The sequence below is a fragment of the Leptopilina boulardi genome, unplaced genomic scaffold, assembly GCF_019393585.1.
Source record: "Leptopilina boulardi isolate dan_hultmark-lab unplaced genomic scaffold, ZJU_Lbou_2.1 LbouV2_126, whole genome shotgun sequence".
Taxonomy (NCBI): Eukaryota; Metazoa; Arthropoda; class Insecta; order Hymenoptera; family Figitidae; genus Leptopilina; species Leptopilina boulardi.
Window position 1 is genome coordinate 685,831 of NW_026137670.1, and position 19,641 is coordinate 705,471.

The 19,641-nt window shown below is 29.1% G+C and overlaps 1 protein-coding gene across 1 annotated transcript in view; it reads left to right on the forward strand.

Moving 5' to 3' along the window:
- Positions 1-19,641, forward strand: part of LOC127291153 (tyrosine kinase receptor Cad96Ca) — an 85,345-nt gene that overhangs the window by 22,635 nt on the left and 43,069 nt on the right. Inside the window, exon 2 of the mRNA XM_051320084.1 lies at positions 10,863-10,904. The gene's annotated coding sequence lies outside the window, so the exon portion shown is untranslated. The remainder of the gene's footprint in view (positions 1-10,862; positions 10,905-19,641) is intronic.

Genomic DNA, 19,641 nt, shown 5'->3' on the forward strand with positions numbered 1-19,641 from the left:
CATTCGCAATTGATTTTGCATATATAAAAATTTTATTTTAAGAATATTATTCTTTTTTGATAATAATTTGTTAATAATCGAATAGAAAAATATTTCCATGATTGTTGAGAAAAGAATTGTTTTGTTTTTTTTTTTCTTAAATTTCCATAAGAAGTTAAACTGTATGGAATAAATTTTTCTATTGGGGATACATATATAAGAAAAAGTTTGTGAAGCAAAATTTAACCTTGCTATATAGGATAAGCTTGAAGTCATATGAATCTCTCCATAAATCATGCTTAACTTCTGCGGGATCTATGCAGTTAACGAATGCACATAGGATAAAAGATAAGGAGATTTTTCGCGACTTTCGCGTGGATCCAACTATATATATACACTGACAAATACGTAAATAATATTGTATTTATGGAAAGGAAAACTTTTTAACCCAAAACTTTCTTTTCAACTGTCCATTTATTGTAAAATAGTATATATATAAGTAACTCATCTTTATATAATAGCAATTCTTATACGAAAAAGTTTCCAAAAAAATAGAAATATCAAAAATTTTTAAATGAAAATTTACGCAATAAAAATTTTAAGAATTTTATTAATTAGTCCTTATTAGCCCAAATTAAGTTTGAAGATAAAAACTTCTTTTTTCTCTTAAAACAAGTTTGAAATATGTTTCTTTTTATGAGAGCAAAGGGAGTGGGGAGAAAATAAAATAGATAGCAATTGTGTAATCTAGACAAACCATGTGATTATTATTATCATGATTGTAAGATACAAAAAGTTGGAAATTTATTTTCTAGGCTCGTGAGATGATTTTTTTTTCTCGACTAGCTACAAAAAAATCGTCCCCTCAAAAAAGTATCGGACTAAGCTAGGGCTTAGTTGGCCTATATATATATATAGTGGATCTCATTCGGGGTTGCATAGAAAAAAATGTGTCACATTTACCCCATTTACTATACATTGGTTAACTCAATATATGTAAAGAATGCTAAACAGTATTCTTTTTTTTTTTATCTCGTCTCATAAAATTCTTTATGATGAAACTTTTTATTTCGGATTGCTTATTCAAATCGTCTCATAATAGTACTATATGCTACGCAAAAAAAGTATCCCTAAATAACTTTTATACATTTTTGACATACAATGATTACTATTATTTTTTTTTTTTTTTTTTTAATGAACTGTATTTATAAATAATAAATTAGAAAAAAAAAATTAATTTTGTGCCCGAAAGATTTTTATTTCAATTTTTTGTGAAAAGCAACATTTTTTATGAAAATTAATTTTTTTTAACGAATTTTAATTGAATGTAAATTAACGATTAAACTAAAAATCAGTGAAATTTTTTATTTCCGATGTAGAAAAAGAATGTTTCTCATCTCATGGAAATTTCTTTCTTCACTTTTTTACTCCATTTACAGCTTCTGACTAATCTTTCCAACAAAAAAAAAAGAAAAAAAACGCACGAGCAGGGCTTTACGCCACTTAGAATTTCTATGCTCTCCTTTAAGTGCTGCTCATAAAAAAATATGCTCGAAAATCCCTATTATATATAATAAATTATTTGAAAAAAAGTTTATTTATAATTACAATTTAATTTTGCTTTATAAATTAAAAAAAATTTACATTACATACAAAAAAAAGGGAGATATAAAATATTATTTTTTCAATATTAAATAATTATTATTTAATTATATATTACATTAATAATTATAATAATACAATTAATAATATAATAACATGATAATTAATTATATATTTCATTAAAGAATTATTTTAATTAAAATATGAAATAATGAAATTTTTCGGAAAAAATTTATGAAAATTTCGCATTATAAAATAAATAATAAAATTATATTTTATAATAAAGGGGGAATTTTCTTTTTTTTTATGAAAAATTCTTTAAGTGCCGCTCATAAAAAAAAATCGAAAATACGTTCCCGACACGCTTGAAAATCCCCATTATACACGGTTATCAGGGTACAAAAAATGTCTAATTAATCACAATTTAATCTCCCACTATGAATTCCACGCACACGCTACTTGACCTAAAAATAGAAAAGAGGCATTCAACCCTCCATTTCCTTGTTTTCCCTCTTCCTTCTTCTTTTTCTTTTTTTTTTTTTTTTTTTTTTGAGGGGGTAAAATTCACAACATAGCAAATAGTCTGACCGCAACGCGAGGTCCGCAGAGATTATCTTTCCGCAAAGGAAAATATTTGCCGTGAATGAGCGCCGTTGTGCGCGGTTAGCATTTACCACAAAGAGAGGAAGATAAAAAAAAACCACCCCCTGCTCATATATATATATATATATATATATATATATAAATATATATACTATCTATCGTATCCGTCACTGACGGGTCAAAGTTTGACTGTAATATGTCAGAATTATTGATTTTCCCCGATTTTTTTGTAATTTGCTATGGGCAAATGATTAAAAAAAATTGTACATCTGTCAGTATAGATTTCTAATTTTTGAATCTAGGGAGTTTTATGTATTTTTCAAATTCAAAAGTGGATATTTTGCATTTTTTTTTCCTTGTAATAAATTTGTTATAAATTTTATATGTTAAATCTGAATTAGTAACAAAAATTAACTGATTTTTTGAATTCGTTGAATTTTACTGATTTGTTAATTAAAAAAATTGTTTTACTATTAATTATAGTTAAATTTTACTAATTCGAAAAAAATGGTTACTAATTCAAATTAGTTTAAATTTCTACTAGTTTAGATTTAGGGAGAATGAAAAGTTGTCTATACTAATTTAAATTAGAAGAAATCTTCACTGATTTTTAATAAAAAATTAATTTTTAGCAAAACATTACCTATATATTTGTTTTGGTAGTCGTAATTTTTTTTCTTTATTAAAGTTTTAGTGCAAAATAACTAATAAAAGTTAGTAGAAATTTTCACTGAAATGAATTTTATTTAGTTATCAACTATTTACTATAATTCAAATTTATATTTATAAATTATTTATAAATTTGAATTAGTGTATAAATTTTAACCAATTTGAATTAATGGACAACTGTTTACAATAAGAATTAGTTAAATGCTAAATAATTGGTATATTAGTATTAGTATAACAAAAAATCAGTCACAATTGTAATGGAAGAATTAGTAACAATAAATTCTTTATTACTAACTGTAATGTAAAATTAACTAATTATAGTTTTATAGTAAAATTTAACTAATTCATAATAAAAAGTAAGTCACTAATTTACTAAAAAAAATTAGTAACAAAAAATTCTTCTTTACGAACTGATAATAGAAAAATTTAACTAAATCATAACAAAAAATCAGTGACTATTTATGAATTAGTGAATTAGTAATAAAAAATTCTTAATTATTAACTAATAATAGTAAAATTTAACTAATTCAAAACGAAAAATCTGTCACTATCACAGAAAATTAAAAGGCATTAAAATAAGCGTTGCAGCTTATTTTAATACCTTTTAATTTTCTGTGATTTTACTAAATAATTAGTAACGAAAAATTCTTTAATAGTAACTGATTACAGTAAAATTTAACTAATTAGTCAGTCACTAATTTACTAAATTAGTAACAAAAATTTCTTAATTACTTATTGATAAAAGTAAAATTTAACTAATTCATTATAGAAAAATTTAACTTATAACAAAAAATCAGTTAGTATTTTACTAAAGAATTAGTAACAAAAAATTGTCTATTAGTAACTGATTATAGTATAATTTAACTAACTCGTAACAAAAGTCTGTCACTAATTTACTAAAATATTGTTAAACAAATTTTTTCCATTAAGTAAAATTTAACTAATTCATAATAAAAAAATCAGTTACTAATTTAAATTAATTAAAAATTTTCCTATTAACTTTTTTAGAATTCTTTTATTATTTTTCATGAATACGCGAATTTTTGAAAAATTCTCTCCATACAAAAAATTACTCGAAAATTAGTACAAAGCAAATAATATTCAAATAAAAAAAAAAAAAAAAAAATGCTATTCAAAATAAAATTATATTATTCAAAAAGAAGAAAAATTATATATACTGCTTGCATTGTCGAGAGACAAACTTTTATTGTCAAGTGACAACTATTTTTAAAAAATCGAGAAACGTCATGCCACAAATATATATATATCTATATACATAAAATGTATAAACACGAAGCGCAATAACACGAGATTATGGCGCAAATCGTCGGTCGTTAAGATCGCGGTAGCGTTCCTTTATGATGTAGCTACTAGATATCGATACAACACACAATATATACACATATATATATATATATATATAAAATATAAAATCCGCGAAAGAAAAAGTGAGATGCAAATACCAATAGCGGAAGTGAAAAAAAAAATCCTTCCAAGGGTAAGAAAGAAAGAGAGAGAAAGAGGTGGAGACGACACCATAGGGGGGGGGGGGGGTTGATATTCGGTTGACTCGGTTTGTAATTTTTCTCGCTCGCTTGGCCGCAGAATGAAATTCCACCGAAATATATTAATAATTATGTTAATGTTCGTAATAAGAGGGTATGGGCTTCGTTGCCAGGACGAGTTTTCCGTGGGTGAAGAAGGGGGGGTGGGAGAAAATGGTAACGGGCTCTCGACATAAGAATATCTCCTTAGATGCCGCCGCGGGGTCGGACTTAGGGGTGGAGGGGTATGTGGGGGGGGGAGTTAGAGAAGAGGGTGGACCCTCGCGTATTTTTATCAATATCTTGTGAGCTGCGCTTGCGTAGAAATAACACTCAACATCCCTTCTGTTGAACACCCCCCCCCCTCGTCACCCCACCCCGTTTATCCTTACCCCCACTGTGCTACTGAGATGCTTGTGGGGTTTTTTTTTTCTCTCTTTTTTTCTGCGCGCGCATATAAGTAAGGAACACACGTATGCGTGTTGGAGAGAGAGGGGGGAGGGGGGTTCCCTCATGTGGCTTCATGTGTCGTTTCTAATGAGTGTGTGCCTTGACAATGTATGTGTGCAAGTCTAAGGACCCCCCAGGACAAAATGGAGCCCGCTTATACTTCGTCGCCGCTGCAAAGTGTATCTCTCTCTCTCTCTTGCTCGCGATTTGAAGCCAAGGTATACTCGCTGAAGCGAATGCAAAATCGCCAAAGCCTTCGGGATAATTGCTGCCTCCGGCTCTCTCACTCTTTCTCTCTCTCTCTCTCTAGGAACCGATTCGAGGATGCGGTTTCTAAGTTTCGAAAATTTCCTTTTTCCCAGGATAAATCGTATAGGTAAAACTGCCAACGACCCCATTTCGTTGAGGTGGAAAAACCTTTTTGCCGTGAGGTGGTATTTTTTTTTCCTTTTTTTTTTTGTCCCAGGGCGTTTGCAGAATGAAAGAAATTGATTTTGTTTGAATGTACGAATGCCGCATGTGATAAATTCAGAGGAATATCGCGTATATTATTATGAGGGAGGAGATTGAGCTGTCTAATAATCTTTATTAAAAGTTATAGCACAGTTTGCGAGCGTTATATGAAGAAATGTTGCGACTCCTATACTCGGGGAAGGTTATTAGGTAATATGTGCTGTAAAAAAAAAAGAGTAGGAGAGTGAGAGAGAGAGAGAAAGATGGTAGACCCCCCCCCACTACCCGAAATCTGCTCGCGCTTCTTTCTCCTCATATATAGAGATTTTTATTTTAATATTAGTCTCTCATATAACTGGTAATTGGATTTTTATTCTTTATTGATTCATTCGGGGGTTTCTTTTTTCTCATTTTATTTATACGCATGCTTCGTTTTATGAACGCCGCTGAAATAATATGATTTAACATATATTGTATAAAATTTTTCTTATTAATTGTGCGTTGAATAAGGGGAATTATTTTTTTAACATATTTTGAAAATTTTTGAATGAGAAATTATTAATTGAAATAGAAAAAAATTTTCTTAAATAAAAAAAGAAAATACACCCAGAGAAATGATTTATTTGAATCAAATAAAATATATTTGAATTAAATAAACAAATATTTGTCTCAGAGCCTACTAACATATTTATTTGGCGTAAATAAAAATTTTATTTGTCATAAATAAATTTTTCTTTGGCTCAAATAAATTTTTTATTTAAATGAAATAAAATATATTTGCAACAAATAAATGTGTTAGTAGACTCGGAGATAAATATACCATTTCTCTGAGTGTAGAAAAAGAAAATAGAAAAATTAAAAAAATTAAAATTATGGTTCATTTATTTTATATATACGGAATATTTGTTTTATTAATACTGTATCCGTTTTTCTGGTTAGCTAGAAACTTTTATAAACAACAAAATATACTTTTTTAACTTTCAATATTTTTTTCTTTTTTTTATTTGCATCAAAGATAAATAAATATTTGTATTTAAACTTTTTTGATGAAAAAAATTCGTTAAAAAAAAATTTTTTTTTAGTACCTATATTTTTTTTTGTTTTTGATTTAAGCAATAAACTGTTGGATTGAAAAAAAAATTTCTCAAGCAAACATTTTAAAAATGTAATATAAAATAAAACTTCTTTGAGAGAAAAAATGCTTTTTGAAATTAAGAGAATTATTTCTTTGACATTCTATCTACAAAATTTTATCAGATTCGAAATTTTTTTTTTCATTCAAAAAAATTGTTAAAAAAAGAATAAATTCTGGGTTCAATCAAATAGTTTTTTAATTAAACATTCCATTGTTTTTTCTTTATTTTATAATTTTTTTTTTTTGTTTCTCTGAAAAGAATTGTAAATAATTGAAACTAAAAATTCCCAAGTAGTTTTAAGAAAAATATTTTAAATTAAAAAACAGTTTTACCAAGTGTTTAATTAATTAAAATTTTTAAACATTTTATAGTTAAAAATTAATTTGAAATGATAACAAATAATTTAGATTTATTTTCGAGGTGAGAACAATGCTCGCGGAACTTTTATGCGCGCTCAGCGACAAAATGGTGCCTTATAGAGTATGCAGTCGAAATGATTTCTTTTGTCAGTTTAACATTTATGAAATAATTTTTTAAACTATCATATTTATTAATGTTTTAAATTTTGTATCAAAATGATAAAAAATTGTTATTAATTACAAAATAATTTTTTTCGATATTTTAATATTGGTTTACAAATTTAAATTATTGACTCACTTTTTGCTTTTGAATTATTTAAATTTTACTATAATTAAATAGTTAAATTTTACAATAATCAGTTAATAATAAAGAATTTTTTGTACTAATTACCTATTTGATATTTAAGTATAATTTAAAAACAGAAACTAAGTCATTAATTCAAATTAGTTAAAAATTTTACTGATTCAGATTTAGAGAATAAATATCAATTTAATATTTTTGTGAATTAAAATAACAAATTTATTATTCCGTCGTTTTTTAACAAAACTAAAAATTAATATTTGTTAATTTTATTTTTATATTAAAAATCAATTTATTTAACACAACTATTTCTGATCGAAAACTTTACTTATTATTATTAAAAATTGTTTATTCAACAAAATTAATTCATTTTTTAATTAAAAATCATTACTAAATTTATTGAGTATTTAATTTTTCAAAGATCATTAATAAAAATTGAATCGCAGTCCCTCCTCATAAAACAGTTCAAAAAAAAAAAAAAAAATATGACATTCAAAACGAAACCGATTAAAATAAACGAAAACATAAGAATGTAAGGTAGAAAAATAAAAAACAAAAAAACACCACCCCCCGAAATTAACATCTAAATCATTTTTCCACATTCATCTTGCTTTGTCTTTCACAGACAGCCATTCTTTTTCAAATGAATATTAAGTACCATTCCTCTTTAAATTTTTTACTCCAATAAAAAGCTGTTTCCTTCCACGATTAACTTCCACCATCATTTCTCTCTGTAAATTTCATAAACAAGATTGAAACTTTTTAACCAGAGCTCGTATAAAGTTTAAGAAATAGAAGAAAAGAGTGAGAGAAAAAGAGGAGCCATAGCGAGAAGGGGAGGGCATTTTAAAAACGACTTTTCTCGATTGTCTGCTGCTTTGTGCTATAGATGACAATAATAAAAAAAAAAAAAAAATCAGATTCCAAGCTCGGCATAAAGTCGAAGCAGTAACGAAAGCGGAAACCTCATTATCCTAATTTTCTGGTGTAAGCGTATTTTTTTTTTTTTTTTTCTTTTTATTTTATTTTATTCTTAACTCAAGCCAGGACGAGTTTCACTATGGCTCGAATTCAGCTTCCGAGACACGCCGAATATCAAGTAGTCGCCGTTTTTCTCGCGATTCTTTCATTTATAATATATATCTATATATATTTTTTTTCCTTTCTCTCCCCTTCATAGTTATTATTTTTCCGTATCGTTTTTTTTTTTTTCATGAAAGAAAAAGAGGTGTGAAACTTAAGGGTGTGTGAGAGAGAAAATACTCTGTGTGGAGAACAAAAGAGGATATTTCACGAAGAAGTAGGGATGATAAGAGGACAAAAAGAAAGAATAGGAAAGGTGTTTTGCAGCGCGAAATATCCCCCATTACACCTTAGCGTCGTATATAAGAGATTATTTTTCTTTTCTTTTTTCAACGATGAGAGAGAAGCGTCAACGAGTCAGAAAGTCTTGCGCGCACGCCGAGGGAGAAGAATCCGAAAAAAAACTCCCCTCCCCCCCACCCTTTAATCCAGTGGTAGGAGTGAAGCGAGGAGTTTTGAGAAATTACGGAAAATTAGCCGCGCGACGTCTTCGCTTCGTTATCTGACTCAGCTTAAAGTGCGAGAAAAACGTTTTGAGCTTGAAAGAGAGAGAGAGAGAGAGAGAGAGAGAGAGAGAGAGAGAGAGAGAGAAAAGAGGGAGAGAAAGGAAAACTAATGGATGAGAAAGGGAGATGGAAAGAAACCCCCGACCTGACAAACGAGTTTGTGACTCGTTTGCGAGCGTTTTAATCTTACAGGTGGATGGAGGGATGAAGAGAGAAATAACTTTTTGTTCCAACTGAAACACAACACACAGTGTAACCATCGGTGGTGGTTTTGGTATAGTCACACGCGCCATTTTTTCTTTTTCTTTCATATTTTTTTTTTTAGGGGTTTTGCTTTTGTTTTCAAACCTGCCTAGACGTGTGTCCCAGCACTTGTTCCATATTCCATTATCTTCAATTTTGTATTATTAATATTATTTCACAACACTTTTTTCATTCACTTTTTTTTTCAATGACACGAAATAAAACATTTATTCTTTCACATTTTCTGGAATTTCGTTTTTTATGATCTAATCGAGGTTTTTATTTATCTTCGAGAAAATAATTTTTTGGAGATTAGAGTATAAAATTTTGTAGTTAAAATATATCAAGGGTTAAATTTTACTTACACTATTTTTTTACTTTTTTTTTTATTCCTCTCCATTTTCTGCTACATGTTTTTACTTTTAAAAACTTGTGCCCATTTTCAAAAATTTATTTAACCATTTTTAATTATTTTTATCTGTTCCATTTTATTATTTTTATTTATTATTCTTTTTATTTTTATTATTTTGTGTATTTATTTTCATTATCTTTATTTTATTTATTTATATTTATTCACTTTTACTTATTTAATTTATTAACAATATTTTGCAAAAACAGTTTTTTCAATTGTTTTTTCTTAAATCTTTCTGTGAAAAAACATTTTTTTTTTTAATAAAAAAAATCGATACGTCGATTAACATGCGGCAATTAAACAACAAAGAAAAGAACAACAACAATGACAACACCAATAAGAGAGACAAATAAACAAAAAAAAAAATGATTGACAATTTTTGAAAGTTTATTGTCACTTTTTATTTATTTATTTATTGATTGAGGAAAGAAAGATTTTTACGAATTTCTTCCTCAAGGAGTAACACCGCTCCGAGTTGGGCCAGGTGAGTGACTGGCTCACTGAAAAATTTTTCGCGTTCCTCGATCCCTGGGTACAGATGCTGGCGTATAAAAAAAAATTCTACCCCACGAATGTAAGGGTCCCATTATAAAAAACTTCCCCCCTTTGGAAAACCCTTGTATAAAAACCGAAGGGGGTCAATTTAATTCTAGCGAAGGTTTCGATGAATTCGCAGCGGGTAGGAACAAGCTACTACAGTTAAAAATATATTTATCTGTTGAATAAAAAAAAAAAAAAAAAAAAAAAATTCACTATTAACGTTTTTCATTTTATAATATTGTAATTTTACATTAATTTTTTATTTTCTTGCATTTCTTTGTATTTACATTTTTGTTTCTATTACATTTTATCGTAATATTTTTTATTTGGAATTTCTTTTTTTCTTGCATCATAAAGAAAAAGAAATTCTTAAATTGAGAGGAATATATTGTTGAATTACTTTTAAGTTTTCTTATTAAAACGAAAATATTTTGCAACTAAAAAAAGAAAATATCTACTTTTAATTAGAGAAAAATAAGGTGGATAAATAATAATATAAATATAAATATAATATAAATATATATATATATATATATATATATATATATATAATATAAATAATAAAAAATAATCAATAAATAATAAATAATAAAAATAATTATATAGAAAAATAAGATTTGTTTCCTGCTATAAAAAATCCTCTTACTCTAAATCTGAATTAGTAAAAATGTTTACTAATTTGAATTAGTGACTCACTTTTTGATTCTCAATTAGTAAAATTTTACTAATTATTAGTAACTTTTACTAAAAAATAGTAAAATTTAACTAATTCTAAAGCAAAAAGTGAGTCACTAATTTAAATTAGTAATTTTTACTTATTCAGATTTAGAGAGTAATTTGAGAGGAATATTTTAGTGACTATATGAACAGAAAAAGTTGTTTCGAACTAAAAAAATTTCGACATAATATTTTTTTAATATCGTTATTTGTAATTTCTTTTTTTTAAATCTGTCTATAATTTAAATAATTTTCTTTGTTTCAGATTTTGAAGGAACATTTCAGGAATCAGAAAACGACTCCTTTGGTAAGTAATTCTTTTTATATTTCCTTTTTAAATTAAGAATAATATTTTTCTGCAAAATAGAGAATTCTAGAAAAGAATTTAATTTTGCTATATTTAATCGAAAAAAATATTCTTAAATTAAGAATATATCATTGATCCTAAAATAGATAAATTCAGAATATATTCTTATTTTAAGAATATTGTAATAAGAATTTATTATTAAAATTAAAATTTACTAATTTTAATTAGCAAAATTTTATAGGAAATTAGTAATAAAAAAAAATACAGTTTAATAATAATTTTCTCACTCTCAGAGAATTATATATATATTTATGAGAATAGTTGGAAAGAATACAAAACTTCTATCGTTTATACCCGTCGCTAATACTTACGTTATAGGGAAGGTACCCAGATGAGCGCGTGCCCCACAACGTTTTTTTTTTCATTTTTTTTTTCATTCTCACGTTGCCTAACCCCCAGGAATAGTATTAGTAGCAGCAGTAGTAATAGTAGGTACAGAGGACGGTTTCACGATCTCTATGCGGTCCATCATCAAACACTCGTTATTTCTGTCCATCCCGGATTACAGGGTTTTCCGCGTTTTTTCCTTCTCCCTTTTCTATGTATATATGTCATTCAGGAAAAAAAGTTACCATCTCCTATCAAAGTGTATCACACAGGATTACAACGTTATCCTGCCAAAAATGACCAGTCTTTGTGACTATCTCGTAATCTCCATTCTAAAAAATTACCAACCATTACGACTGACTTTATATTGTATACTATATATGAGCCCTTCAAAATTATTCTGTAATAAGTAAGAGCCATTCGTAAAATCTCCGTTTTATCTAAATGTCAATTTTATCTCTTTTCTAAATTTTTCAAAATAAAGTAAAAAAAGATGAAAAAAAAATAATAAATTATATTTAATTTAAAAAAAATTTATAATAATTTGTCTCAGAGCAAAATAAATTCTTATTTATTTGAAATAAATATTTATTAGTTTTAAATAAATATTTATTAGTTTCCAATAAATATTTATTTGTTGCAAATAAATTTTATTTAATCTAAATAAAAATTTTATTGATGACAAATAAAATTTTTATTTACGCTAAATAAAAAAATTAATAAACGTTTATTTAACTCAAATATATTATATTTGTTTCAAATAAAATATTTCTCTGGATGTAAAATTCAATTATATTTGATTCAAATAAAAATTAAATTTTTATTAAAATTAATAATATAATTATTTATTTAATTTAATAAAATTTAATTTCTATTAAATTAAATTTTTTACTTAAATAAAATTTACATTTGATTCAAAATAAATATTATTGTCTCAAATAAAATATTTCTCTTGTTATATAATTATAAGAATATTTCGTACGATTTGACAGCAAAAAAAAAAAAAAATTCAAAATTTCCATATTCCGAAAATATATTTCTGATCTGAAAAAAGAAAATACAAAAAAAAAATTCGTAAAGTAAAATTTGAATATCCATTTATTTATATATGGTAGAATATTTCTGTGAAATTTCGATTTCATGTACACATATAGATATTATGCGAGAGAGAGAGAGAGCATTTGAAATGCACTTTGAACAGAAATCGATTCGATAAAAGGGAGTCACTCTTAAAACGGGGTGCGAGGGCCCCGATCGGTTTTTGAGAATTTTTTTGCGAAATAACGGCGTTTCTGGTGAGAGGCAAAAAAAAAAAAAAAAAAAAAAATTGGGAAACATCTGTCAGTCCTCGATGCCTATCGAACGGTGTTCGGCTCGTTCAATTCGTTCGGTTCGTATATCAACATCCACGTGTGCTCCATGCGTGGCACGTTCCGGGAGCCAATATATATATATATATTGAGTGAGAGAGAGAGAGAATCATAATCATAATAGCTCGATCCCATCAGGCACCGCGGGGCACCGACTTAAAAAAAAAAAGAAAAAAAAACGATTAGTTCCGCTTCCGAAAAAGAGAGTGTGGGAGGGAGGAAGAGAAGATCGATTCTCTTCCCGGATCAAGAAATTACAATTTCTGTTTTATTATTCCCCCACTTAATAAAAAATAAAAAAAAAAATAAGATTCATGACATAACAATATTACATATCAGGGAATTTTAATTACATATCCATCTGGGTTATTTCATATGTTACCTATTATATAAAATAAATTATCGATTTTTACAACTTGAAACAAAATTTCAATTCTTTGGCGAAAATAGCGAGAAAAAAATTATTTATAATATTTTATTAATTATTAAAAATAATTCTATTTTTTATTTTCTCTTTCTATTTTTTTATTACCTTTAGTATAAAACATTACTGTTTTTAAAATATTTAACTTTCATTTTAATTTCTTTATAATAGGGTATACTTTAGTTTAAATATCGTTTACTTAAATTTTAAAGAAAGGGGATTAATAATGTCCCCAATTGGAAATTGCGCGCGAAAGGTAAAAATCCTTTCACAGGCGTTTCTGGTAAGCGTTTCCAGGAAACATTTTGTAAAAGAATCGAGGGGGGAACAAAAAGAGCATATGGTTCGCGAGTTTCGTATATAAACCTTTTTCTTACACTCAAAAGAGAAAGGGAGATTTTGGGTTTAACCTTGCACAATATATATATAGGGCCCGCGACGAAGGTTAAATGCATCCCTGAAAATGTGCTTCTCCCCACCATAGAGACAAACTCTTTCACTATTTTTCTCTATATAAACTTTTCTCTTTCCCCCTCCCCCCCCATTTTTTTTTCATTCACCCCTTTATTTTTATCAATACTTTTCACACTCATTTTATAAATTATAAATAATCGCATGTGGAAAATTGGATCCTATGTGCAATATATATATACGTGTTTAACGCCCATGCATCGATATATTACTGGTAATAATATATGCCTCATCTGAAAAGAACCACCTGGCTGTTTCTAACTATATACATAGATATATGTACGCAAGAATAGCTAGAAATTAACTGAATCAATTTTGATTTATTATAACACAAAAAATAAAAGAAAAAAAAAGATATCTCGTTTTGAAATATATATTATCGAAAAATTATAACTCGAGGGTGCGAGAAATGGATTTTTTTTGCGTTTTTATATTACTAATCATAAAGCCGCTGTTTTGTCTTTGTTAAAAAAATTGACACTTCTCACTTTGAAAATAATTAATAATAACTGAAAATAAAATTTCCGTTATATTTCTATTAAAAATTAATGAACGGATGCTGAGCTACACTCAAACAAATTTATGAAAAATTTTCGGAAAATTAAATTTTCGAGATAATCGTTCGGGAATACCGCCATAAAAATAGTCAAAAAGTTCCGAAAAAAAATGTATGGCGCACTTTTTGATTGGTCCAGCGGATGCTGAGCTACACTCGAATAAATTTATGGAAAATTTTCGAGATAATCGTTCGAGAACACCGCCAAAAAAATAGTCAAAAAGTTCCCAACAAAAATTTATGGCGCACTTTTTGATTGGTCCAGCGGATGCTGAGCTCCACTCAGATAAATTTTTTAAAAAATTTCGAAAAATTAAATTTGCGAGATAATTGGACGGGAATACCGCCAAAGTCTTAACCCGGGAGTCTCGAACAAAAAATGTATGGCGCACTTTTTGATTGGTCCAGCGGATGCTGAGCTACACTCGAATAAATTTATGGAAAATTTTCGAGATAATCGTTCGAGAACACCGCCAAAAAAATAGTCAAAAAGTTCCCAACAAAAATTTATGGCGCACTTTTTGATTGGTCCAGCGGATGCTGAGCTCCACTCAGATAAATTTTTTAAAAAATTTCGAAAAATTAAATTTGCGAGATAATTGGACGGGAATACCGCCAAAGTCTTAACCCGGGAGTCTCGAACAAAAAATGTATGGCGCACTTTTTGATTGGTCCAGCGGATGCTGAGCAACACTCAAATAAAATTATGAAAAATTTTCGAAAAATTAAATTTTAAAGAAAATCGTTCGGGAATATCACCAAAGTCTTAACCCGGGAGTCTCGAACAAAAAATGTATGGCGCACTTTTTGATTGGTACAGCGGATGCTGAGCAACACTCAAATAAAATTATGAAAAATTTTCGAAAAATTAAATTTTAGAGATAATCGTTCGGGAATATCGCCAAAGTCATTAGAAGAAAGTTCTGAACAAAAAATGTATGGCGCACTTTTTGATTGGTCCAGCGGATGCTGAGCTACACTCAAATAAAATTATGAAAAATTTTCGAAAAATTAAATTTTAGAGAAAATCGTTCAGGAATAACGCCAAAGTCTTTAGCAAAAAGTAGCAAACAAAAAATTTATGGCGCACTTTTTGATTGGTCCAGCGGATGCTGAGCTACACTAGAAAACAAATTTGGAAAAAATTTAGAAAAATTAAATTTGCGCGATAATTGATCGGGAATACCGCTAAAGTCTTTACCCGGGAGTCTCGAACAAAAAATGTATTGCGCACTTTTTGATTGGTCCAGCGGATGCTGAGCAACACTCAAATAAAATTATGAAAAATTTTCAAAAAATTAAATTTTAGAGAAAATCGTTCGGGAATACCGCCAAAGTCTTTAGCAAAAAGTAGCGAACAAAAAATTTATGGCGCACTTTTTGATTGGTCCAGCGGATGCTGAGCTACACTCAGATAAATTTTTTAAAAAATTTTGAAAAATTAAATTTGCGCGATAATTGATCGGGAATACCGCTTAAGTCTTTACCCGGGAGTCTCGAACAAAAAATGTATGGAGCACTTTTTGATTGGTCCAGCGGATGCTGAGCAACACTCAAATAAAATTATGAAAAATTTTCGAAAAATTAAATTTTAGAGAAAATCGTTCGGGAATACCACCAAAGTCTTAACCCGGGAGTCTCGAACAAAAAATGTATGGCGCACTTTTTGATTGGTCCAGCGGATGCTGAGCTACACTCAAATAAAATTATGAAAAATTTTCGAAAAATTAAATTTTAGAGAAAATCGTTCGGGAATACCGCCAATGTCTTTTGCAAAAAGTAGCGAACAAAAAATGTATGGCGCACTTTTTGATTGGTCTAGCGGATGCTGAGCTACACTAGAAAACAAATTTGGAAAAAATTTGGAAAAATTAAATTTGCGAGATATTCCTTCCAGAAAACCACCAAAGTCATTAGAAGAAAGTTCTGAACAAAAAATGTATGGCGCACTTTTTGATTGGTCCAGCGGATGCTGAGCTACACACAAAAACATGTTGGAAAAATTTTTGAAAAATTAAATTTTCGAGATAATCGTTCGGGAATGCCACCAAAAAAATAGTCAAAAAGTTCTGAACAAAAAATGTATGGCGCACTTTTTGATTGGTCCAGCGGATGCTGAGCTACACTAGAAAACAAATTTGGAAAAAATTTAGAAAAATTAAATTTGCGAGATATTCCTTCCAGAAAACCACCAAAGTCATTAGAAGAAAGTTCTGAACAAAAAATGTATGGCGCACTTTTTGATTGGTCCAGCGGATGCTGAGCTACACTAAAAAAAATTTTGGAAAAATTTTCGAAAAATAAAATTTTAGAAATAATCGTTCGGGATTACCGCCAATGTCTTTAGCAAAAAGTAGCGAACAAAAAATGTATGGCGCACTTTTTGATTGGTCCAGCGGATGCTGAGCTACACTAGAAAACAAATTTGGAAAAAATTTGGAAAAATTAAATTTGCGAGATATTCCTTCCAGAAAACCACCAAAGTCATTAGAAGAAAGTTCTGAACAAAAAATGTATGGCGCACTTTTTGATTGGTCCAGCGGATGCTGAGCTACACTCAAATAAATTTATGAAAAATTTTCGAAAAATTAAATTTTAGAGATAATCGTTTGGGATTACCGCCAATGTCTTTTGCAAAAAGTAGCGAACAAAAAATGTATGGCGCACTTTTTGATTGGTCCAGCGGATGCTGAGCTACACACAAAAACATGTTGGAAAAATTTTTGAAAAATTAAATTTTCGAGATAATCGTTCGGGAATGCCACCAAAAAAATAGTCAAAAAGTTCTGAACAAAAAATGTATGGCGCACTTTTTGATTGGTCCAGCGGATGCTGAGCTACACTAGAAAACAAATTTGGAAAAAATTTAGAAAAATTAAATTTGCGAGATATTCCTTCCAGAAAACCACCAAAGTCATTAGAAGAAAGTTCTGAACAAAAAATGTATGGCGCACTTTTTGATTGGTCCAGCGGATGCTGAGCTACACTAAAAAAAATTTTGGAAAAATTTTCGAAAAATAAAATTTTAGAAATAATCGTTCGGGATTACCGCCAATGTCTTTAGCAAAAAGTAGCGAACAAAAAATGTATGGCGCACTTTTTGATTGGTCCAGCGGATGCTGAGCTACACTAGAAAACAAATTTGGAAAAAATTTAGAAAAATTAAATTTGCGAGATATTCCTTCCAGAAAACCACCAAAGTCATTAGAAGAAAGTTCTGAACAAAAAATGTATGGCGCACTTTTTGATAGGTCCAGCGGATGCTGAGCTACACTAGAAAACAAATTTGGAAAAAATTTAGAAAAATTAAATTTGCGAGATATTCCTTCCAGAAAACCACCAAAGTCATTAGAAGAAAGTTCTGAACAAAAAATGTATGGCGCACTTTTTGATAGGTCCAGCGGATGCTGAGCTACACTAGAAAACAAATTTGGAAAAAATTTATAAAAATTAAATTTGCGAGATTTTCCTTCCGGAATACCGCCAATAAAATAGGGAAAAAGTTTCGAACAAAAAATGTAGGGCGCACTTTTTGATTGGTCCAGCGGATGCTGAGCTACACTCAAATAAATTTATGAAAAATTTTCGAAAAATTAAATTTTAGAGATAATTGTTCGGGATTACCGCCAATGTCTTGAGCAAAAAGTAGCGAACAAAAAATGTATGGCGCACTTTTTGATTGGTCCAGCGGATGCTGAGCTACACTAGAAAACAAATTTGGAAAAAATTTAGAAAAATTAAATTTTAGAGAAAATCGTTCGGGAATACCGCCAAAGTCTTAACCCGGGAGTCTCGAACAAAAAATGTATGGCGCACTTTTTGATTGGTCCAGCGGATGCTGAGCTACACTAAAAAAAATTTTGGAAAAATTGTTGAAAAATTAAATTTTCCAGATAATCGTTCGGGAATACCGCCAAAGTCTTTAGCAAAAAGTAGCGAACAAAAAATTTATGGCGCACTTTTTGATTGGTCCAGCGGATGCTGAGCTACACTCAGATAAATTTTTTAAAAAATTTTGAAAAATTAAATTTGCCCGATAATTGATCGGGAATACCGCTTAAGTCTTTACCCGGGAGTCTCGAACAAAAAATGTATGGAGCACTTTTTGATTGGTCCAGCGGATGCTGAGCAACACTAAAAAAAATTTTGGAAAAATTTTCGAAAAATAAAATTTTAGAAATAATCGTTCGGGATTACCGCCAATGTCTTTAGCAAAAAGTAGCGAACAAAAAATGTATGGCGCAATTTTTGATTGGTCCAGCGGATGCTGAGCTACACACAAAAACATGTTGGAAAAATTTTTGAAAAATTAAATTTTCGAGATAATCGTTCGGGAATGCCACCAAAAAAATAGTCAAAAAGTTCTGAACAAAAAATGTATGGCGCACTTTTTGATTGGTCCAGCGGATGCTGAGCTACACTAGAAAACAAATTTGGAAAAAATTTAGAAAAATTAAATTTGCGAGATATTCCTTCCAGAAAACCACCAAAGTCATTAGAAGAAAGTTCTGAACAAAAAATGTATGGCGCACTTTTTGATTGGTCCAGCGGATGCTGAGCTACACTAAAAAAAATTTTGGAAAAATTTTCGAAAAATAAAATTTTAGAAATAATCGTTCGGGATTACCGCCAATGTCTTTAGCAAAAAGTAGCGAACAAAAAATGTATGGCGCACTTTTTGATTGGTCCAGCGGATGCTGAGCTACACTAGAAAACAAATTTGGAAAAAATTTAGAAAAATTAAATTTGCGAGATATTCCTTCCAGAAAACCACCAAAGTCATTAGAAGAAAGTTCTGAACAAAAAATGTATGGCGCACTTTTTGATAGGTCCAGCGGATGCTGAGCTACACTAGAAAACAAATTTGGAAAAAATTTAGAAAAATTAAATTTGCGAGATATTCCTTCCAGAAAACCACCAAAGTCATTAGAAGAAAGTTCTGAACAAAAAATGTATGGCGCACTTTTTGATAGGTCCAGCGGATGCTGAGCTACACTAGAAAACAAATTTGGAAAAAATTTATAAAAATTAAATTTGCGAGATTTTCCTTCCGGAATACCGCCAATAAAATAGGGAAAAAGTTTCGAACAAAAAATGTAGGGCGCACTTTTTGATTGGTCCAGCGGATGCTGAGCTACACTCAAATAAATTTATGAAAAATTTTCGAAAAATTAAATTTTAGAGATAATTGTTCGGGATTACCGCCAATGTCTTGAGCAAAAAGTAGCGAACAAAAAATGTATGGCGCACTTTTTGATTGGTCCAGCGGATGCTGAGCTACACTAGAAAACAAATTTGGAAAAAATTTAGAAAAATTAAATTTTAGAGAAAATCGTTCGGGAATACCGCCAAAGTCTTAACCCGGGAGTCTCGAACAAAAAATGTATGGCGCACTTTTTGATTGGTCCAGCGGATGCTGAGCTACACTAAAAAAAATTTTGGAAAAATTGTTGAAAAATTAAATTTTCCAGATAATCGTTCGGGAATACCGCCAAAGTCTTTAGCAAAAAGTAGCGAACAAAAAATTTA